This window comes from Panthera tigris, chromosome B2 (assembly GCF_018350195.1).
Source record: "Panthera tigris isolate Pti1 chromosome B2, P.tigris_Pti1_mat1.1, whole genome shotgun sequence".
Lineage (NCBI taxonomy): Eukaryota > Metazoa > Chordata > Mammalia > Carnivora > Felidae > Panthera > Panthera tigris.
The window spans coordinates 67,653,361-67,673,381 of NC_056664.1; the positions used below are offsets into that span (position 1 = coordinate 67,653,361).

General features: G+C 37.6%; 1 protein-coding gene across 11 annotated transcripts in view; it reads right to left on the reverse strand.

Annotated features, from left to right (window-relative positions):
- The window catches only part of FILIP1 (filamin A interacting protein 1), a 296,630-nt gene that overhangs the window by 183,776 nt on the left and 92,833 nt on the right, over nucleotides 1-20,021 (reverse strand). Inside the window, exon 1 of one of the 11 annotated variants that reach the window (XM_015541071.2) lies at nucleotides 1,609-1,879. The exons of the other annotated variants lie outside the window; for them this stretch is intronic. The gene's annotated coding sequence lies outside the window, so the exon portion shown is untranslated. Of the gene's footprint in view, nucleotides 1-1,608; nucleotides 1,880-20,021 lie in introns of those variants that run through there. 11 annotated transcript variants of the gene reach the window in all.

The window sequence follows — 20,021 nt, forward strand, 5'->3', positions numbered from 1 at the left end:
GATTTCACTCAGGGCCAAATGCTGTACTCAGTTATCTGCACAGTGTTCCATTAACTCCGAAAGAAATTACATGCCTAGAACTAATGGCAGAGTTTGGCTTTACACATACATTTGTAAGCCAACAATGTGACCCTTCCCAAGATAAAAACAAGAAAAATGTAAAGCATTTTGTTCTGACTTTTCAAAATTTTTTCAAGACGAAGATACTTCATCTCCACTAAAGCACCAGGAGCTTCATTCTCTGATACCAAGGTTACCAGAATGCATTTTGCACTATTACTTGTATACATTCATTATATATGACTAGCTTCATTTACTTCATAAACTAATCATGCAATCAGAATTATGAAGCATTGGACATACTGAAATGTATATACTATTTCATTTACCTGCATATTCAATATATGAGCTTTAATGAATTTTTCTTAACATAGGAACACTTACTGAAAGGTTGATACATTCTTAATGTCAATAAACAACCTGCTCAAAACTGGTCTTGGGTAAATTCTTTGTTTAAGTTAACAATATAGACTCAAATAATTCCCTTTCAAAATGTGCATCTGTATGTTTTATATTATCCTTAGATTTAGAACATTCATCCAAATTATCATGTTCACTTAAAGGAACAAAATTTCTTATGTAAATCTAGCCCAGTTATAGACACCACGTCTCAATAACCATATCCCAACATTCAGCCACAACTTTTGTCAGAATCAATGTGAAATTGATCACTGTAAGCATTTCTGATAAAATCGCATGGCAACTCATGGAGGGGGAGACAATATACCAACAGATAAAAGGAGGATTTCCTTCGCATGATAGTAAATACACTCATGTACACACATATACAACGTTAGAAAGAGTTTTTTTCTAATAAATTCAATTTCCATTTTAGAAACCAGAATCTGTTTTATCTATACACAAGCAATTACTCAGTTTATCATTTTCCAAATCACACACACACACACAAAAACATTCTCCTGAATGGTTTATATTCAACAACTGCAAAAGTAGTGACTTTACAGCAGCCATATTTTGTGCCTAGTCAGAAGCATTTGGGGTGACTGTAACGTAACCAGGTCAGAACCAGCACAAGGTGTACCAGTGTAATCAGAGAATCAAGCAAAGGGAAAAGCAGATAGCAGGGCGTCTTAAGTATAGCAATACAAACACCATACAGGACTCTCCTCTCATTTACCACACAAGCTGCTCAGCTAGTTTCAGTAAATGAACGTTATTTTGCTCCTAGGGAAAAGATCTCTTCCACTGTTTAGCCGTCTTAACTGTGAAAGGAGCTGTGAACTTGTCCTTTGCCATATTTCTGTTACCTGCCAAAGAATGATAACTTGGCAGAAATATTGTGATGGCTATTAAAACATTATAACAATCTTTGTGTTTAAAAAGGAATTGGCATAATTCTGAGAGAGATGGCAGTACTGATTCTTTAAAAATAATTTACAATAATTATGATAATTCCTTAAATGTGTTATCACACAGTGGAAACAGTAAGAATCAAAGGAAACTGACAACACAGAATCTGAGACAAAACACTTCTTGTAGAAGCAGAAATTTCTTAAGACAGTAAATAGCTATTTATTTTGGTCTTACCTGACGGCAGCTTGTTTAACCAAGAGTATGTCCTTTATGGAGGTAGTTTATCCTTTGAAGAACCCAGTGGCTTGTCCCACAGCCCAAGAGAGACTGGAGTCCTGGAAAACTATCCAACCCAAAAGAATACAGAGGAAAAGCTTTTCCCACTTTCTTTCCTAGGACTGGCCAATAGCTGAAGTCATGCAGGAAACTGAGTAGAGAGAAGGGGAAAGAAAGCAGCTTCTTCTCCCTGAAATCCCGATCAGCAGAAATTGGAGGCTGTTGTATATCTCCCACCCAGACTTTTGTTTAAAAGTTTTTTCAACTGTTGCTAGGTGTTGTTGGGTTCTGAGATTAGATTTCTCGTCTTCTGCTCCCTTCACAACACTGTCGGAGCAATGACTTTGTTGAGGAGCTGAGCTCGCGCGTGCTATATTTAACCAGTGTTCTCAGCAAGTCAAGCCTGTCAACAGCTGAGAAGTTTGGAGCCGGCTTTACTCAGTTCCTCGGCAGCTGGGTTATCAGTGGATATAGCTCTGCTCACCCTGTAAAAGATTTCAGGGAAACCGGCAGACCCTTTTAAGGACTTCTGCTCATTACACAGAGGTAATTATTATTTGAAGCTCTTAAATACAAATTGTGATTTGACACTTTAAATATGATGAAGAAATAGCAGCAGTTGTCTTGAGCAGAGCAATTTACCAATGTGCAGTACTTTTCTCAATTAGGCATTCTCAGATAAATGTTCTTAAATTTAAAAAGCCTTTTTAAAATGTATCACAACTGTTGGGAAATTACACAGGAAGTGATCGTTCCAGACAGTGTTTTATACTGGTGTTTTACTTTCATAGCTAGATGACCTACCCTGTCATATCAGACTTGATCAGTTTAAATACCTGAATGTTATTAAAATAAGGTTAACATAAAGGAATGTCTGTAATACTATGTTTTTGAAAGGAGTAAGGTTAAGAAGGAAAATCTTAGCATTCTCACTCAGGTCATTCATTCAAAGTAAGAAATGGAGAACCCTCCAGGAAAACCAGGGCTTGAAACACCTCTAGCTGTTGACAGACTTGCCTCGTCATTAACCCTACAGTCTCCAAAACCAGAGAAGGGTCACTTCTACTCTGCACTCTCACATGAAGAATGTCTGAAGATATTTTATTCTTATATCCTAAAATAGTATTAATCTGCCAAGATTTAGACTTATTTGAAAAAAAGTGTGCTAAACTAGTTTTGGGGACTATTTATTACATATGTAAGAGGCACTGAGAGAGATCCCTTTAGCACAGGTAAAGTAGGAAGGGACACACACACACACACACACACACACACACACACACACACGCCATTATTTGTTAACACACTAGAATACTGCCCTGACAGAAACCTCACTAACACCATTATAAAGGTTGGTCCCTTTCCTGATATCAGTTTATCAGTCTAATGATACTCTTTTTTTGACATGCAAACTGAAACTAGACCAAGGAGACATGTAAAGGCATGGATTTAATATTTTGAGCATTGTAAATTTGTGAGAAGTGCTCAATGTGCTTGATAACCCTAATGTCTCTCTGGGAAAGGCTACCACTTTTCACAAGAGGGGTGTGTGTGTGTGTGTGTGTGTGTGTGTGTCCTCCTTTTTAAAACAATTACCCTCACCTCCAAGATTCACTGACCACCCCCCCCATACCTCAACCCATTAGAAAACATCTTCATTCTTCCCATCCCAGCCACCATACTAACAGTATTCATCCTTTCCTCTTAATTTACTTACTACTATTCACATATAAAATTGCATTTGTTTGGATTCTTAGTCTTTCTGGGTCTAGGCCAAGCTTGATTTTTTAAAAAGGCTTCTATTAAGATGGAAGTGTTCTTATGTGAAATTAATTGACTCTTCTAGAACACTAATGGATCTTTTAGAAACAATCTATTCACAGTTCCCAAAAAGTGGATTCTGATAGGAGGTAGAAGTATGTGACTGGGCTAGAACATGGTTCAGAATCACCACGAGAACTTTTAAAAATTACAAAGGGGTGTGGAGAGATTATTGTTTCGAAAATGTACATACCGCACACAACATAGCCCACCAGGTTGAGAACCATTTCACTGCAGAGGACTCCAGGAATGTATCATTTCACTCTTACTAAAAGTCCACATTAGGGGCACCTGGGTGGCTCAGTCAGTTAAGTGTCCAACTTCAGCTCAGGTCATGATCTCATGGTCTGTGAGTTCTGAGCCCCGTGTCAGGTTCTGTGCTGACAGCTCAGAGCCTGAAACCTGCTTCAGATTCTGTGTCTCCCTCTCTCCTCTGCCCTTCCCCTGCTCACGCTTTGTCTCTCTCAAAAATAAACATTAAAATTTTTTTTTTAAGTTCACATTATAGCAGCAGAGAACTTACAGCTCAAGCCAAGATAACTGAGAGGAAATAGCCCACTTTACCTTTATGGGTCTAGATAATTCCATCATGAGCATGAAAGCTATTTCCTCTCTAACTATCCAGACAATTAGGGTTCTCAGTGTTTTGTTTTGTTTTTTTTCTTTAGTGAAAATCTAGTCCTCCCACCATTGTTTTCTATAACACTTGGATTAGCAGTCCATTATTGCCATTAGTTTATTTTAAACAATGTGATCACAAGCAACAGCATACAGAGTATTTTATATAATTAGATACTGTTGCTACCTTCAAATTATGTTCTTTAATTATACTGGCACATGTGCTTGTTTAACTCAGTATTCCACAATAATCAGCCTCTCTTTCTCTATCTCACCCATGCACATGTGCACACATATATACACTTGGATTCTCTATCCCTCTTTATAAAGTGAAATTATTTTGAAAGCTTTCCTCAGGGAACAATTATTCAGACAAAAGAATTTCCTACATAATCCACAGAGGAAGTAGTGCCATTAAGAGCTATTAGAAATTTGTGTTTTGTATACAGTCAACAAGGAACTGATTTTTCAACACATATTGTTAATATATTACCGTTCAGCTGCACCTTTTTCCCACAGTCTTAAGTGTGAGCATTCTAAGAACATCTGATGCTTACAACTATAGCTGAATTTCCCAACTTCAAGAATGAGTCATGATAAAACTTTTTAACATGAAGAGAGGTTAATAATATCAGTGAGAAAAAAGCAAATGAATTAAGAGAGTTGGCACATTATCTCTACATCAATTTCTAAAACCAAAGTTTACTGCATTGGTGCATTTAAAGAGGCACAGTGATTTTTTTTTTTTAAGTAAAAAATTAATCAGTTTAACATTTGCTTCAAAATGAAGTTCAGGGGTGGGGAGTTATGAGGGGAGTTTTCAAACAAACATCTCTGTTGACATTTATTGCCTGGATATAAGACTTGAATATAAGCTCCCAGGTAGTAGAAAATGTTTCTTGTTTGTTCTTTACTGACTACTCAAGCACCACAATAAGTGTTCAATAAATAGGAATGATTGAATGAGAAAATGAACATATGAAGATGAAGAAAACTTAGAGCATATTATCCAAAACTTATGGAAAATATTTCTAGGTTCTCTGGACACAGTTGGGTCATTATTACCTGCATATAAAAGCTGTAGAAAGAAATTCATAGATTGTGAATTATTTTGAATTTTGTTAAAATTTCAAGGGAAAGTTAATAGATGTCAGGATAATAATAAAAATGCTTATGTAACACTTAATATGTGCCAAGCACAGTTATAAGGGCTTAACATATATATAATAACCCATTACTTCTCACAATAACCCACTAAGTCAGATATTATTATCCCCCATTTTACAGGCAAGAAAACTGAGGCATAGAGATATTAAGTAACCTGATCAAGGTTGCATGCAAATAAGTAGCAGAATCAGAATTTGAACCAGAGAGCTGGTTCCAAAAATTTGTGTTCCTAACTACGTAACTGCCTCCTTACGTTTAGTAGTCCGAGTATCCTATTCTTGGCAATCACTGAGAGTCAAAAGATACAGGCTTTGCTATACCTGAATAAATATGCTTCTGGCCAAAAAAATATATTTAAAATTCTACAGCTCTGAGGCAGATAGAAAAAAAAAAATGGCATAACTACATGATCAGCAGAGTAAAATGAAAGCTCATTGGAACTGAAGTCCTGTTGAATACCAGAGAAGAGAAAATTGGACTGAAAAGAAGATAATTGCTTTGAGAAAAACAAAAGCAAAAAATTGCTTGTCTATTTTTAAGCAAAGGATATGAGCTGTTCAGTATTCTCTCTAAAACAAACAATGCATGATGTTCTATGATGAATGAGTTCACTGCCTAATGAAATTCTAAAATTACATTCTAAGAATATAATTTTGGACTATCATTTGATAAGCAATTTTTAAATGTTTACGAGCTATGCATTCACAACCAAAACTTCTCAAAGATGTAACCAACAGTAAGAAAAAACATAAGATAATATGCGGGGATGAGGGGTGGCACCTGGGTGGCTCAGTTGGTTGAGCGTCCAACTTGGGTTCAGATCACAATCTCATGGTTCGTAAGTTCAAGCCCCACATCAGGCTCACTGCTGTCGGTGCAGAACCTACTTTGGATCCTCTGTCACTGTCTCTCCGCCCCTCCCCCACTTGCACTCTCTCAAAAATAAAAATTTTTCTTTAGAAACACAATATGGGTGATGGCAGGAGGAATCCTCATACATTAACTAGCTCTTTGATATCAGAATGATATTGTTTTATTAGCCAAATTATGGAAAGAGCCTAAATGTCCATCAACTGATGAATGGATAAAGAAATTGTGGTTTATATACACAATGGAATACTACGTGGCAATGAGAAAAAATGGCCTTTTGTAGCAACGTGGATGGAACTGGAGAGTGTGATGCTAAGTGAAATAAGCCATACAGAGAAAGACAGATACCATATGGTTTCACTCTTATGTGGATCCTGAGAAACGTTACAGAAACCCATGGGGGAGGGGAAGGAAAAAAAAAAAAAGAGGTTAGAGTGGGAGAGAGCCAAAGCATAAGAGACTGTTAAAAACTGAGAACAAACTGAGGGTTGATGGGGGGTGGGAGGGAGGAGAGGGTGGGTGATGGGTATTGAGGAGGGCACCTTTTGGGATGAGCACTGGGTGGTGTATGGAAACCAATTTGACAATAAATTTCATATATTAGAAAAAAAAAATTTCCAGCTGAGAACAAAGAAAAAAAAAGAATGATATTGTTTTATACTTGCTATAGTCAAGTTCTACAATTTAAAAATACTTGCATTTTCTATTAATATAGATATGCTTCTATTTAGATCTTATAAAACTTTAAAAGAAATAGTGCTATTACTTTGTAATATCTACACATAGTCATAATAAAATAACTACGCTGTTCTGTTCATTTATAAAACCAATACTGTGTCACACCTACATTTATTCATAAAATATTCAATTAAATCATTTATTTTCCCAACAGCTTCAGAGAAAAGAGAGCCAAGACTAGGTTTTTAGGAAGTTAAAAGATAATTATATTTTTGCATTTACATGAGCAAAGGAAGCATTTACATGCTTGTATTAGACATTAAAATCCTCACTTCCTGTTTATGTGCTTGAAATTGGGTGAACAGAATTTAATTCTGAAAGTTATTATAGGACCATATTCTGCAGACGTTGAAAGATCGCAAGCATCCTACTTTACAACAGAGTCAGCTAACATTATCCTGAGTGTATTTCCTTCTTCCTTCCTATTCCAGAGTCATTCCTCACTCATGTTCAATGCTTTAATTCTTAGTTGTAATAGACGACTAGACAATTTTCTACAAGTCTTCAAGAAATAGACTCTGAATTGGGAAACCAATGATTGGGCAGAGAACTATGAAGAATAAAGCACCTTTTCCACAGAGCTTATGGGTTTGTATGTATACACTATATAGATAAACTACAGTTAACTCTACAAAACAGGCTGCCTTGAAAACACAGTGGTTAAGACCTCTGATTCTGGAGTCAGGCAAAACTAGTTTGAATTCAGACTCCATTACTTATTACCTGTGTGAACTTAGAAAATTAGTTTCTTTCACCTAAGACTACCTCTTCTGTAAGAGTAATAAAAGAATTTAAGACTATTTATAATAGCTGAACACTAGAAACTTTCTCTGAGTGCTTTCTACAATTGAATGGGTACATTATGATATAGTCAGATAATGGCATGCTAAACAGCAAGGAGAATGAACAGTCTACAACTATATGTAACAATATGGATAAATTTCTCAAACAAAATGTCAAATGTAAGAAACCAGACCCAAAGCAATACATTATATGAATGCATACACACCAAGTTCAAGAACAGGCAAAATAAATCTATGGTGTTAGAAGTTAGAATAACAGTTACCCTTGGAAGGTGGGGACACAACTGGAAATGGGCACAAGTAAGGCTTCTGTGGCATTGGTAACATTCTATTTCTTGCTAGAATTTTTGTCTGTTATAATTTAATTAAAAAAATTTTTGTGTTATAATTTAATAAAAAGTATACAATTAAACATTATTTAAAATACACAATATCTAAGAGCCCTTACCTGTTGAAATATTTACAGATGAAATAATATAGTGTCTTGGATTTACATGAAAACAATCCAGTGTGAGGAAAGGAAGGGAAGTGGTCAAGAGAATAATGAAACAAGATTGCCCATAGGTTGACAGCTATTGAAGCTGGGTAATAGGTGGTCACTACACTATTCTCTCTACTTTCATACAATTTCTTCAAAATAGTGCTTACTATAAATGTTACTTATTATTTTAATTATGAATATTAATATGGCTGTCATCTTAAAATATCTATACAAACTGAATTCTTTGAATCCAATCAAGTCTTTACATGGAAATCACCCAGGTGAAGGGGCACCTGGGTGGCTCAGTTGGTTAAGAGTTCAACTCTTGATTTTAGCTCAGGCCATGATCTCACAGTTTGTGGGTTTGAGCCCCACATGGAGCTCTGCGCTGACAGCAAGGGAGCCTGCTTGGGATTCTATCTCCCTCTCTCTCTGCCCCTCCCCTGAGCACACATGCACTCTCTCTCTCTGTCTCTCTCAAAATAAATATATATATATATATATATATATATATATATATATATATATATATATATTAGTGGATTAAGAAAAAAAAGTAAGGAAACTAGGAAGGACTGCCTGAAGCAAATTACTCTTAAAAACCACAGGGAGAATAGGCTTCATTCTTGCTTTTATCAGCAAAACTCATCAACATGTTATTCTATCTGATAATGAAAGAGAAAAATATCAAGAAATAAAGATGTCTGGGCAGCAAAAGCTGTGGGCCAACAGCTAACAAGCAGTTAGTAAGAGGAAATGTGATCACAAGGGTTCAACACTCAGGGTGAAAAGTTCAGGGTGAGAAATGCTCAGAAATACTTGAATTTAATATCCATTTTACAGCTGAGCAGGACTTGTGTGCTTAATATTTGCATTCTTTACTTCTTTCATCTGAAAATGGGTCATCACTCACTTCCTGGGAGAGCTGAAACATTATAATCAGGGACAGGAAAATGAATATCTAAATAATGAAATAATGAAATAATCTAAAATTTCTGTGCCTCAAAGCTTTCCTTTTGGTCACCCATCTTCAGGACCATGAGGTAATTTAACCATATGAGGAAACGATGAAGAAAATTTTTTCAAAAGCCTAGTGTTCAGCTAGTATAAAATGAATGTAGAAATTGGAATCATTAGGTAGAGCAAAAGAATAAAAAGGTGAATGAAAATTACAAAGCAGTAATTTTTTAAAAAATAAATTGAACTCTTTAAGACAATCACAGTATCCTTATTGACTCTTTAGCCATTAAAAATAACATTACAGGGGCACCTGGGTGGCCCAGTTGGTTAAGCATCCGACTTTGGCTCAGGTCATGATCTCATGGTACATGAGTTTGAGCCCCATATCAGGCTCTGTGCTGACAGCTGAGAGCCAGGAGCCTGCTTCAGATTCTGTGTCTCCCACTCGCTCTCTGCCCCTCTCCCACTCACACTCTGTCTCTTTCTCTCTCTCTCAAAAATAAATAAAGATTAAAAAAATGTTTTTAATAACATTACAGAATATTAAATTATTTAATGACTTGAAAGAAGCTCACTGAAAGTTAAGTGAAGAGAGTAGTCAATAAATAGCATTAATGAATTAGTATTATTTCAATGGGGATATAGAAACAGGTAAATAAATATAGATATAGGTATTTCCTCACATACTATGCATATGTATTTCTACAGAAATATATAAATACACACATATATGTATATACATGTAAGTGTATATTTATATCTGTAATACATACCATAATACTTACATGGTTATCATCCATATATTTTCTAAAATTTTTAATTGACATTTTGTTTTTGTAGTAGGAAAATAAGATTATTTAAAATTATTTTTCACTGGAGTGGTTTTCCAATATTTTGCGGAGGTAGAAACATACAGACCTGTGTTTGGCATGATTTCCCTTTCCTGTTATTATTCAGGAGTTCAGTGAATTTGCCTCAAGATAATGTAATAATTAAACAAACACAGCTGAATTTTGTCTGGTGTGAGTCTGGCATTCAGTTTCATTTATTAAATTCCTCTTAATATTTGCTCACAAGAAAAAGAAAAAGGTCATCTTTTCATGATTATTCAAAATGAACGAGGGTTGCTCTGCTCTCCATGCTTTTTCTACTCTTTCATCTTTGCAAATGTTTTAATTCTTCATAACATTACATCACTATGCTTGCTTCTATAACTTTCTCCTCTGGCATTTTCCCTCTGAGCCATAGATTGTGTTTGGGTTCTTCCTGGAAATTCTGCAGAGTGCAGACATTCTGCATAGTGCAGAAAAGGGGAAATGTTTTCACCTTTAGGGCTTACCTGAGGAAAGTGTCCAGCCATTGTGCTGTTGTTGACTTTAAGTGATAAGGGATGGAGAAACACTTTTTGCACTCCCACAGCAATATCTGAAATACGACATCACTATCTGAATATGTCTTATAGCAGAAAGAGCCCTGGGAAAAAAGAGACTTTTCTCTGACCTCAACTAGCAAGATAATTTTTAAAAATGACTTCATCTCTCTGAGCCTATTTCTTCAATTGTCAAATACAGATAATGGAGTTTAATCTACACACCCCACCACCATTCTGGACCTCCCACCACCGCCACCGCCACCTCGGCAACTGCCAGTCACAGTACATAAGAAGATGGGGAGCCAGTGTCACAGAGTGGGAATGAAGTGTGAGAAAAAAGAAAAGGCAACAGGCATTCGTGGGGCCCACTGCCAGCTAAAATTAATTATCTAAAATTATTTTTATTGCTTAAAATTATTTCTATTACCTAAAAATGTGTTACTGGTTATAACCTTTGTTTCAAATATAAACATCTTTTTCTTTTTTTTTTTTTTATTTTTTTTTATTTTTGGGACAGAGAGAGACAGAGCATGAACGGGGGAGGGTCAGAGAGAGAGGGAGGCACAGAATCAGAAGCAGGCTCCAGGCTCTGAGCCATCAGCCCAGAGCCCGACGCGGGGCTCGAAGTCACGGACCGCGAGATCGCGACCTGGCTGAAGTCGGACGCTTAACCGACTGCGCCACCCAGGCGCCCCTCTTTTTTTTTTTTTACAAAACATAATTTATTGCTTAGGTTTTTATACATAATCCTAAACTATTAAAAGCACTGTAAAAATTGCAAAAATAGGAAAGCAGGAAAGTTTATTTTCAAAAATGCTGATTACAATAGTGGTAGTCTTGCTAAAGGGGAAACAATGTTATGGTTCCAGAGCCTAATTTTGCTCATTTATGCCAATAAATAGTATCCTAATCTTCTGGGTCTGGGTACATTTTGGAAATTCTGTCATCTGTAAAGCAAGTGCAGTTCAATGTAAATGTGACTGACAGCATTTATCAGAAAATGAATACAGCATTATGGAAGCAATGGACATAAGCTACTCACCAAAACTATAAGCCTCCAAATGTTTTCAGGTACAAATACATAGGTATAAAAACAAGGCTTTGAGGAGGGAGGTGACAGTGAGTGGTGACAGGAGCATAACTCATCCTAGTGGTGAGCCAGACCTGCAAACAAGAAGGCTAGTCCACTAGCTAGTCCAAGACACTAGACCACTTTCCTCAAGAAAATACGAATCCTATGTTTGCCTTTGTGGGATTCAATCAAAATTTGCTATAGAATTTCAGTAATAAACAGGGAGCATGTGCTCTGTGTAAGGCATTCAGAAGCAATCGTTCTCAACGGAGAGTACCTTTGTCTCCCCAAGGACATTGAGCAATGTCTGGAGACACTTGGTTTTCACAACTGAGGATTCTACTGGCATCCAGTGGGTAGAGGCCAATGATGCTGTTAAATATCCTCCAAAGCACAGGACAACTGCCCAAAACAAAGAATTATCCAGCCATAGTGTCAATAGTGCCAAGGTTGGAACCCCTTCATGCACTACAGGATGAAAAAAGAGTAACACAAACAAGAACCACACTCAAGAGCTTTGTCTAGCAATGAAGATGAGGCAGATACACAGCAAAATGGACAAAGCAAGAAAGCTCTAAGAAATATACAGTGGGACACCTGAGTGGCTTAGTCAGTTAAGCGTTGACTCTTGACTTTGGCTCAGGTCATGATGTTGTAGTTCATGGGTTCAAGCCCCACATTTCATCATCAATTCTTGATTTAGGCTCAGCTCATGATCTCATGGTTCATGGGTTTGAGCCCCACATTGGGCTCTAGGCTGATAATGAGGACCCTGCCTGGATTCTTTCTCTCCTCCTCTCTCTACCCCTCCCTGGCTCAAGCTCGTGCTCTCTTTCAAAATAAATAAATAAACCTTAAAAAAAAACTCCCTTAAAAAAACAAAAAGAAATACACAGAGAAAAAATAACTTGTAGCTGCAGGGCTCAGGGAAAACTTTGAAAAATGATACTATAAGTATCTATGTTAACATCCCTAAAATAACTTAATTTTAAGGCACTATTAATTTTTATAATTCTTTTTTACATCAATAAAGATAAACTAACCACCAAATACTTATAGAAGACATCCTCTCTGTTCTTGAAAGTGTATTAAGTTCTCCAAAAAGACAAAGCTGAGTAAAACAGAGCCACTATTCTCTGGAACTCAGAGCGGAGTTACATCTCTAATTCCACATTAACATTATCAAGATTCATTCCTTCAGATATGTCATGAGTACCAATTATATATCAAACACTGTGTGGCACAGGACTTGAAACAGGCAAGTTTTCTGCCCTTGTAGAAATGCCATTTGGGGGAGGGGGAAAAAATCAGACCAACAAATGTATGATTTCGGTGTGTGATTTCTGTTTCCAAAAATACTGGAAAGTCCAAAAACCCTAAAAACCTCCCTATTAGAAAACACCTAGAAATTCTTGCTAAAATATCACCAACATGCTTTTTGAAACCTAGCTGAACATGAAAGAAGTTATGGAAAAGCTGTAAGGGCCAAAAACAAAAAGGCAAAAACAGAACAATGAGTATAAACTGACAATGAGGTCCCTGAGGTCTGGGGAGGAGGAGGGCAATTAATCTCAGAAACCAGTAGATTTTGGTGACTAGGTAGGAATAGGACATGCAGCCTCAGGTCCCAGAGATTAGAATCTGAAACTGAGACCTCTGAATAAAGCTAAGACCCTTGGACTTAAAAAAAAAAAAAATTACAGACATAGGAAAATAAGAAGGAAACTTATCCATCTCGGCCTGACTCCAGAGAAAGGCAAAAAATGTCCTATGCTAAGAATTCACTACCACAAACCAGGTTTTAGTAGGTTCGATGAGCAAATGTACACTCATGTTGTCTGAAAATCCCCAATCCAGAATTTTAACATAAGAAGCCCTTAATAGGTAATCCCCACAGAATACCTAACAGTTTATGCATGCAGTCTATCCCTTATGACCAGCTGTATCTCTTCATAAAGCCCTGAGATTATACCTAGCAAATAAAACGTACTACATAATCTTTGTCATGGGTTCTGCCTTCTAGGTAACCCGAACTAAGTTAGGGACTCTTGTAAGAGAAGGCCTATTTGAGGAGCTACTGTTCTACACTGAGACCTGAAGGATAAGAAGCCTATGCAAACTTTTGAGGGGAAGAGTCATCCAGTAGAGGGAACACCATGCCCAAAGGCTCTGATGTGGAACAGAGCACAGAATCTTCAAGAAACATAAAGAAGGTAATGGCAGAGGGAAGTCTGGACAGATGCATGCCCAGTCATGTAGAACAGAGGTCTTAGGCTTGGACTCTGTTCACAGCTGTGTGTGTGTTTTCTTACATTAGTTGCCAAAGTTGAAAATAAGCAGATATCACATAATAATTTCTGGATTTTCAAAAAATTCGAAATATCTGTCAGCTGTGGGTTTGTATTCTTACATAGCACCCCTCATCTGGATCTACCTCCTCGAGACAAGGTCTGTGACCTCATGTTTACCATTCATGTTTACCATCCCAACCCAGTCTTTTTCATTCACTTATGTTTCTGATTTAGTATCTATGGGAGTTTGAATTTATAGCTCCTAATTTGGGACTTCATAAGTTATGGTTAAAAAAAAATAATTGGGGCGTCTGGGTGGCTCTCAGTGGGTTGAGCAACAGAGCTCTCGATTTCGTCTCAGGTCATGATCTCACAGTTCACAGGATCGAGCCCCATGATGCACTGACAGCATGGAGCCTGCTTGGGATTCTCTCTCTTCCTCTCTCTCTGCCCCTCCCCTGCTTGCACATGTGAGCTCTCTCTCTCTCTCTCTCTCAAAATGAATCAACAAACTTTAAAAAAGTTAGATCCTATTCTAAACCCTTTAAATAGTTTTAGCAAGGGAATGATATGATCTATTTACATATACTCCACTCATTGTAAAAATAAAAAATAAAAAAAAGCAAATAGACTGGAGAGAACCAAGAATGAAAAAGAGGATACAAATGAGGAGACAATTGCATGAATCTGGGTGAAAGATTACAATGGCTTGAAATGGAATGCTGAGCAATGGAAACAGAGAGAAGTAGTTGGATTTAAAGTGTGCCTGGAATAAGAAAATACAGTATTTTTTGATAGATTCTATGTTGAATGTGAGAGAGATAATCAAAAATGACTTGTACTATATTATAAAGAACTTGAGGCTTTTGTGGTCAACCACTGAAGGGACATTTACTGATAATCCTTAGTACATGGAGAACTTGTATTGTGGGGGGTACAAATAAAAGTAACTCTAATGCTTTTAAGGAGCTTGAATTCTATTAGTAGAAATAGGATTGATGCAAATATATGTATTTATAAGTTACACAATGTAGTAGACAACTGTAACTATTAGAGTAATAGTAACATTCATTAAGGGTATATTACATACCCAGTACATACATCTCATTCAATACCACCTGGAATTAAGCACTATTGTCATTCCCATTTTATACATGGAAAAATAGAAACTCAGGGAAGTTAGGTAACTAGTACAGGATCATAGAGCTTGTAATTGGCAGAACTGACATTAGGACCCAAGTGGACTGACTCGTGCCCTAGATTGCTTTATATACCTTTAGTGGAGTCACAAAGTTACTTGGGTTACTGCAACTTAGATGTGCAAAGAGAAATGTAACTCCTTTAACTTGGCTGAAATTGCTTCCTCAGAAGCCTCTATCAGTTGGATAGAGGAAAGGGAATTAAAGTGTCCTCAAGACTGTTTAAAACTTAGCTCCATTCACTATTTGAAACAGTCTCTTAGGTAATGTTTTGACCTGTCTAGAAAAGAAATGTGGATTTCTCAACCTTCCACAACACCCATGTGAACCAGCACATATGCACGTACAAGATGGTGTTGGAATGGATGGGGGAAGGATGTGGTTTATGTGTGGACAGAGAACCACTGAAGCTCCCCAATCATGGGCTTGATTTCCAGGTCCATCTGCTTGCTGCTTGCTCTGCTGGCATTTATGGCTAAACTCCTTTGCTGGAATCATCCTTGATCCTGGTCTCTTAGCTGACTAAAAACTGAAGAGTATTCCCTAGTTAATGGAGCCCCGGCAGTGCTGTAAAGCTCCCCACATCTGTGACATTTCCTACATCCAGCCACCTCGCCCAACAGCCCATGTCCTGGCTCTGCTTCAGAACTGCTCCTGTCTCAGTATGCTCCAGGGCTACACTGACAATAAAATTTACCATCCAAATCAAGACACTTGTGGGAGTGACAGGAAGGTATATTATAACTACAGTGGAACAACTGGGGTAAACTAGGACAGTTCTCAAGCTGGGACACAGAGTAGGTCCTGGCTCTCAAACTAGCTGCTTTGCAAGTTCCCCTTCCAGAAGTTTCAATAACTCCTGGGTTGTATTTATGCTGCACAGGATGGAGGAGAGGTCCAGGAAAGCTCAACTTTGAGGGCTCTCCCTAGCAACATTGCACAATCAAGTTCAGAATATTGGGGTTTAGTCCCATGTTAGTCTCAGTGAGCCCACAAGGCAGTCTCTTTCAGATCCTAAATGGAAATAAGCCTCCCACACACCTGCTCCTCTTCTGGGAAAGCCCAAAGAGGGAAATGGCTCAAATGCCACAGGGGAAGAGGTATCTTCTCTTCACTATGGGAAAATTCTGTGACTCAAGTTTTCCAGACTTTCCCTTTGGTAAGTTAAATCTGAAGCTAAAGGAGACTGGGGGAAAAAACAAAACTCTCAACTTCACAAAGCCTTGCTTTCAACGCTATTGTCTTGGTAAGAAGTCTAGTGCCTGCCCTCTTATCCTCAACCTCTGAGCCTTAATACTCAGCTTTAGAAGTAAAAGACTGCAAATGAAAAATGATTTAAGAGACGGTGTGGAAAATAAAATGCATTGGTTTAGTTCTTGCAAAATAAAATAACTAACATATTGAAGGCTGTTGGTTCTCCATCATTTCTGCCTACAGTCAAAGAAGTATTTAATGTCATTCAAAATTAAGATTCTTAACACAGACTTGATGAGATGAATAAACAAATGCCTTTTGTAAGATACTCAGAATAAGTAGCTCTCCAGAGGTCAAAGTTCAGCTGATTCTGGATCTAAGATCCCGTTCTGAATATTCTATGGTTCTGTGATTTTTATCTCTGAAAGGCCAAAAAGTATCATGTATCAGGTTTCCACTTAGGGCTTTGCTTACTCATTTAAGTGTCTCAAATCTAAACTGCAAGTCTTAATGTTTTAGAGTGGCATTAAATGGTGTTCCAATATTGATGAGGGATTCTTGAGAGGTCCCCAAAGTTCGTGATGTTTCACAGGGGCATTCTAATGGGTTCATTGTTCTATTTATTCTATTTAGTGCCAGGCGTTGGCAACCATTGCATCTTATGTATACCGTTACTTTAGTTGATTTTGGATAACCCTAACTTAAAAACATTCTCTTTACCAATGTGCAAGTTTCTAAATATAAGCAGAAAAATACACAAATGCTGAGTAATCAGGGTTATGGATGGACCAAACAAGAAGAGGCCAGGTGGAATTTGTCTGGAAAGGTTTTATAATGCCTTTATGATTAATAAACCTAAGGAAAACATCTGAAGCTTCTTTGAAATGTTAAGAATGAACTATTGGAGAACAACTGTGCTTCAAAGAGTAGTAAAGTATGTGAGGCAGTATCTCACTGGGGGGAAAAAGGAATCCTATACTCCCAATAAATTATATAGAAAAGAGGAGAGGGTTGAGTTTGACAAGTTTAGAAGGGTTTCTGTTAACTCATCAACTCCAGCTAGTCCTCCCAAACTTTAAACCCTTGGATTTCCAAGGTAACTTCTCAGGAATTTGCACAACTAAACATTCCCAGAAATGAAGCTCCATATTGCATATCCAGATTAGACAGAGCTTAACAAAAGGAAACTGTATGGAAATCTGGATAGTTCTGCAAAATTTCTTGAGATTATTCATATGATTGAAAAGGGGCTTAAGAAGTCAAGTAAAGGAGGAGACAGTCCGCTTTATAAATGATAACATTAGCAATACATGCTCACTGAGTATCAGCAGTGAGCAAGGCTTGTACCTAGAAGTAAAAAGTTATGTTTGTCCCTCCTTTTAAGATATTTCATCTAGTTGATGTGATAGATATATAATTAGAATACACACATTATAATTAGAACAACATATAATAGGATTAGGACAAAGAATCATAAATATTCTCCTCTAATGCAAGAGCTTATAAGGAAGAGAAACTTTTTTAGAAGGGTCTGAGTAAATCAGAGATTCAGATAGATGTAGATACAAAAAGCATGCATTGCATCCACGAAGTGGAGATTAGCCAGTCTCAAAATATTCATGACTATAAGGACAGAAATTGTGTAGGTGATTGAAATACATCTGTGAGATCCTCAAGTTTTATAGAGTCAAATTTCAAAAATCCCATACTTTCATACATCATACATTAATTTCTCTAAACGATAGGGTCTAAATCAGAGTTTTGCCAATCACCTGACCAAAAAAAAAAAAAAAGATTTTTTTTTTTTTTGAGAGAGAGCTCGAGTAGAAGAGACAGGCAAAGGAAGAGAGAGAAAATCTTTTTTTATTTTTTTAATGTTTATTTATTTTTGAGAGAAAGGGTAGCAGAGCATGAATGAGGGAGAGGCAGAGAGAGAGGGAAATGTAGATCCGAAGCAGGCTCCAGGCTTTGAGCTGCCAGCACGGAGCCTGATGCGGGGCTCGAACCCACAAACTGTGAGATCATGACCTGAGCCGAAGTCAGACGCTCAACCGAATGAGCCACCCAGGTGTCCCCAGAGAGCGAAAATCTCTTTTTTTTTTTCCCAAGAGAGAGAAAATCTTAAGCAGACTCCACACTCATTGTGGAGCCAGATGCAAGGCTCGATCCCACGACCTAGAGATCATGACCTGAACCAAAATCAAGAGTTGACACTAAACCAACTGAGCCACGCAGGCACCTCTTGAGTAAAAATTATTTTAAGCTATATAGGCTATATAAGGCAGTATTTTGTGCACTGCTGGGAGAAAAGGCCTGGCCACCATTACAGTGGCAAGTAGGGGAACTCTCACTGACCCATGTTTGTGGGGACCAACCTATGACTTTAGATGCACTCTCCACCAGTCCCTCCCACCTTCCATCTCATGCCTGGTAAAAAGTCACAGATGTCCTCTCTAGCAAGCCTAAGAACCCACCCCACTTCTGGAGCTCCTCTCTTGAGCTCTCAATAGCCCCACCCAGAAACCAAAAGTTTTGTTCCCCTAAAACAATCTCTCCAAGCAACCTCATGTTCCACCTTCCTCTCCTTTTTTCCGTCTCCAAAGGAGCACCAAGCAAATAGTAGATGGTCACATGTGCACCAGATGGTGGTATGTTGATGGGGTAACAAAAGGCCTTTTCCCTTATCTCTGCTTTAGAAATGTATGGAGACCTGATAGTGAGATTTAAATCATACTGACTACACAGCCACCTGCTCAGGCTGCTACAGAGGAGCAGCAAACTCATGGGAAAATGGACCATCCTTAACACAGGGAACAGGCAGCAGAGGTCCCGGCAGCTTTAAAGATCCTCATCTACCATCTAGGTTGTTTAGATTCAAGAAAAGCAGCATTTATTTTTTAACACAGTTAGAGATTGCATACTATTTCTTATAACTCTGAGAATAGAATCCCTTGTGTAATACATGAGCATACCAGGGACTTTCAGACATTTTATTTTCCGAAATCGTATTTTATTTTCTAAAATAACTTTTAAAAGTTATTACATATGAAATTGTGGGACTCCTGTGGTGACTTTCCTTCATTCCTGTTTCACTTTTATCAGTGAAGCAGTAGGAGTTATTCAGTATGAGATAGAAGAAAGGCAAAATTTAAATTAAAAATTAAAAAATAGATAAGCCTCAATTCCAACACAGATTGCTGAAAAAATCAAGACACTGAAGTATACAAATGTATATGAGGAAAAGTAGGAATAGTTCTAGTTAGGTATATGGTTGAGTAAAGAAAAGAGATGTGAAATCCACACCTTTGTCATTAGCTTTGTGACTCAAATTCAGTGAAAGATACCAAATGGGTGAGCAGATTCATATCCTTTCTCTTCGTGTGATTACTGAGATTTACAAAAAGCTGAATCAAGCCTAAAATAGATACTATACAACCAAATTCTGAAAGATAGTGCTGACTGCCCACAAAAACCCATTCTCCTTTTTCCTTTAATTGTGTAATAGCCGAGTTCTGATTACCCTGGTATTTCCCACAGTCCCTTGCAGTTAGATATGGCCTCCTCACTAAGCTCTCTCCATGTGAGCGAGAATGTTGCATGCCACTTCTGAATCTGGGCCTAAGACAAGGGACATAAGGTCGTCCCCATTCTTCCCCTTCCCACTGCTGGAACCTAGACATGGCACATTCTAGTTTGACCACATAAACAAAGACATTACAGTTGTGGATCATGGAACAACAAGATAAAAGAAACATGAATCTCTGAATCTGAGTCCCACAGATCTG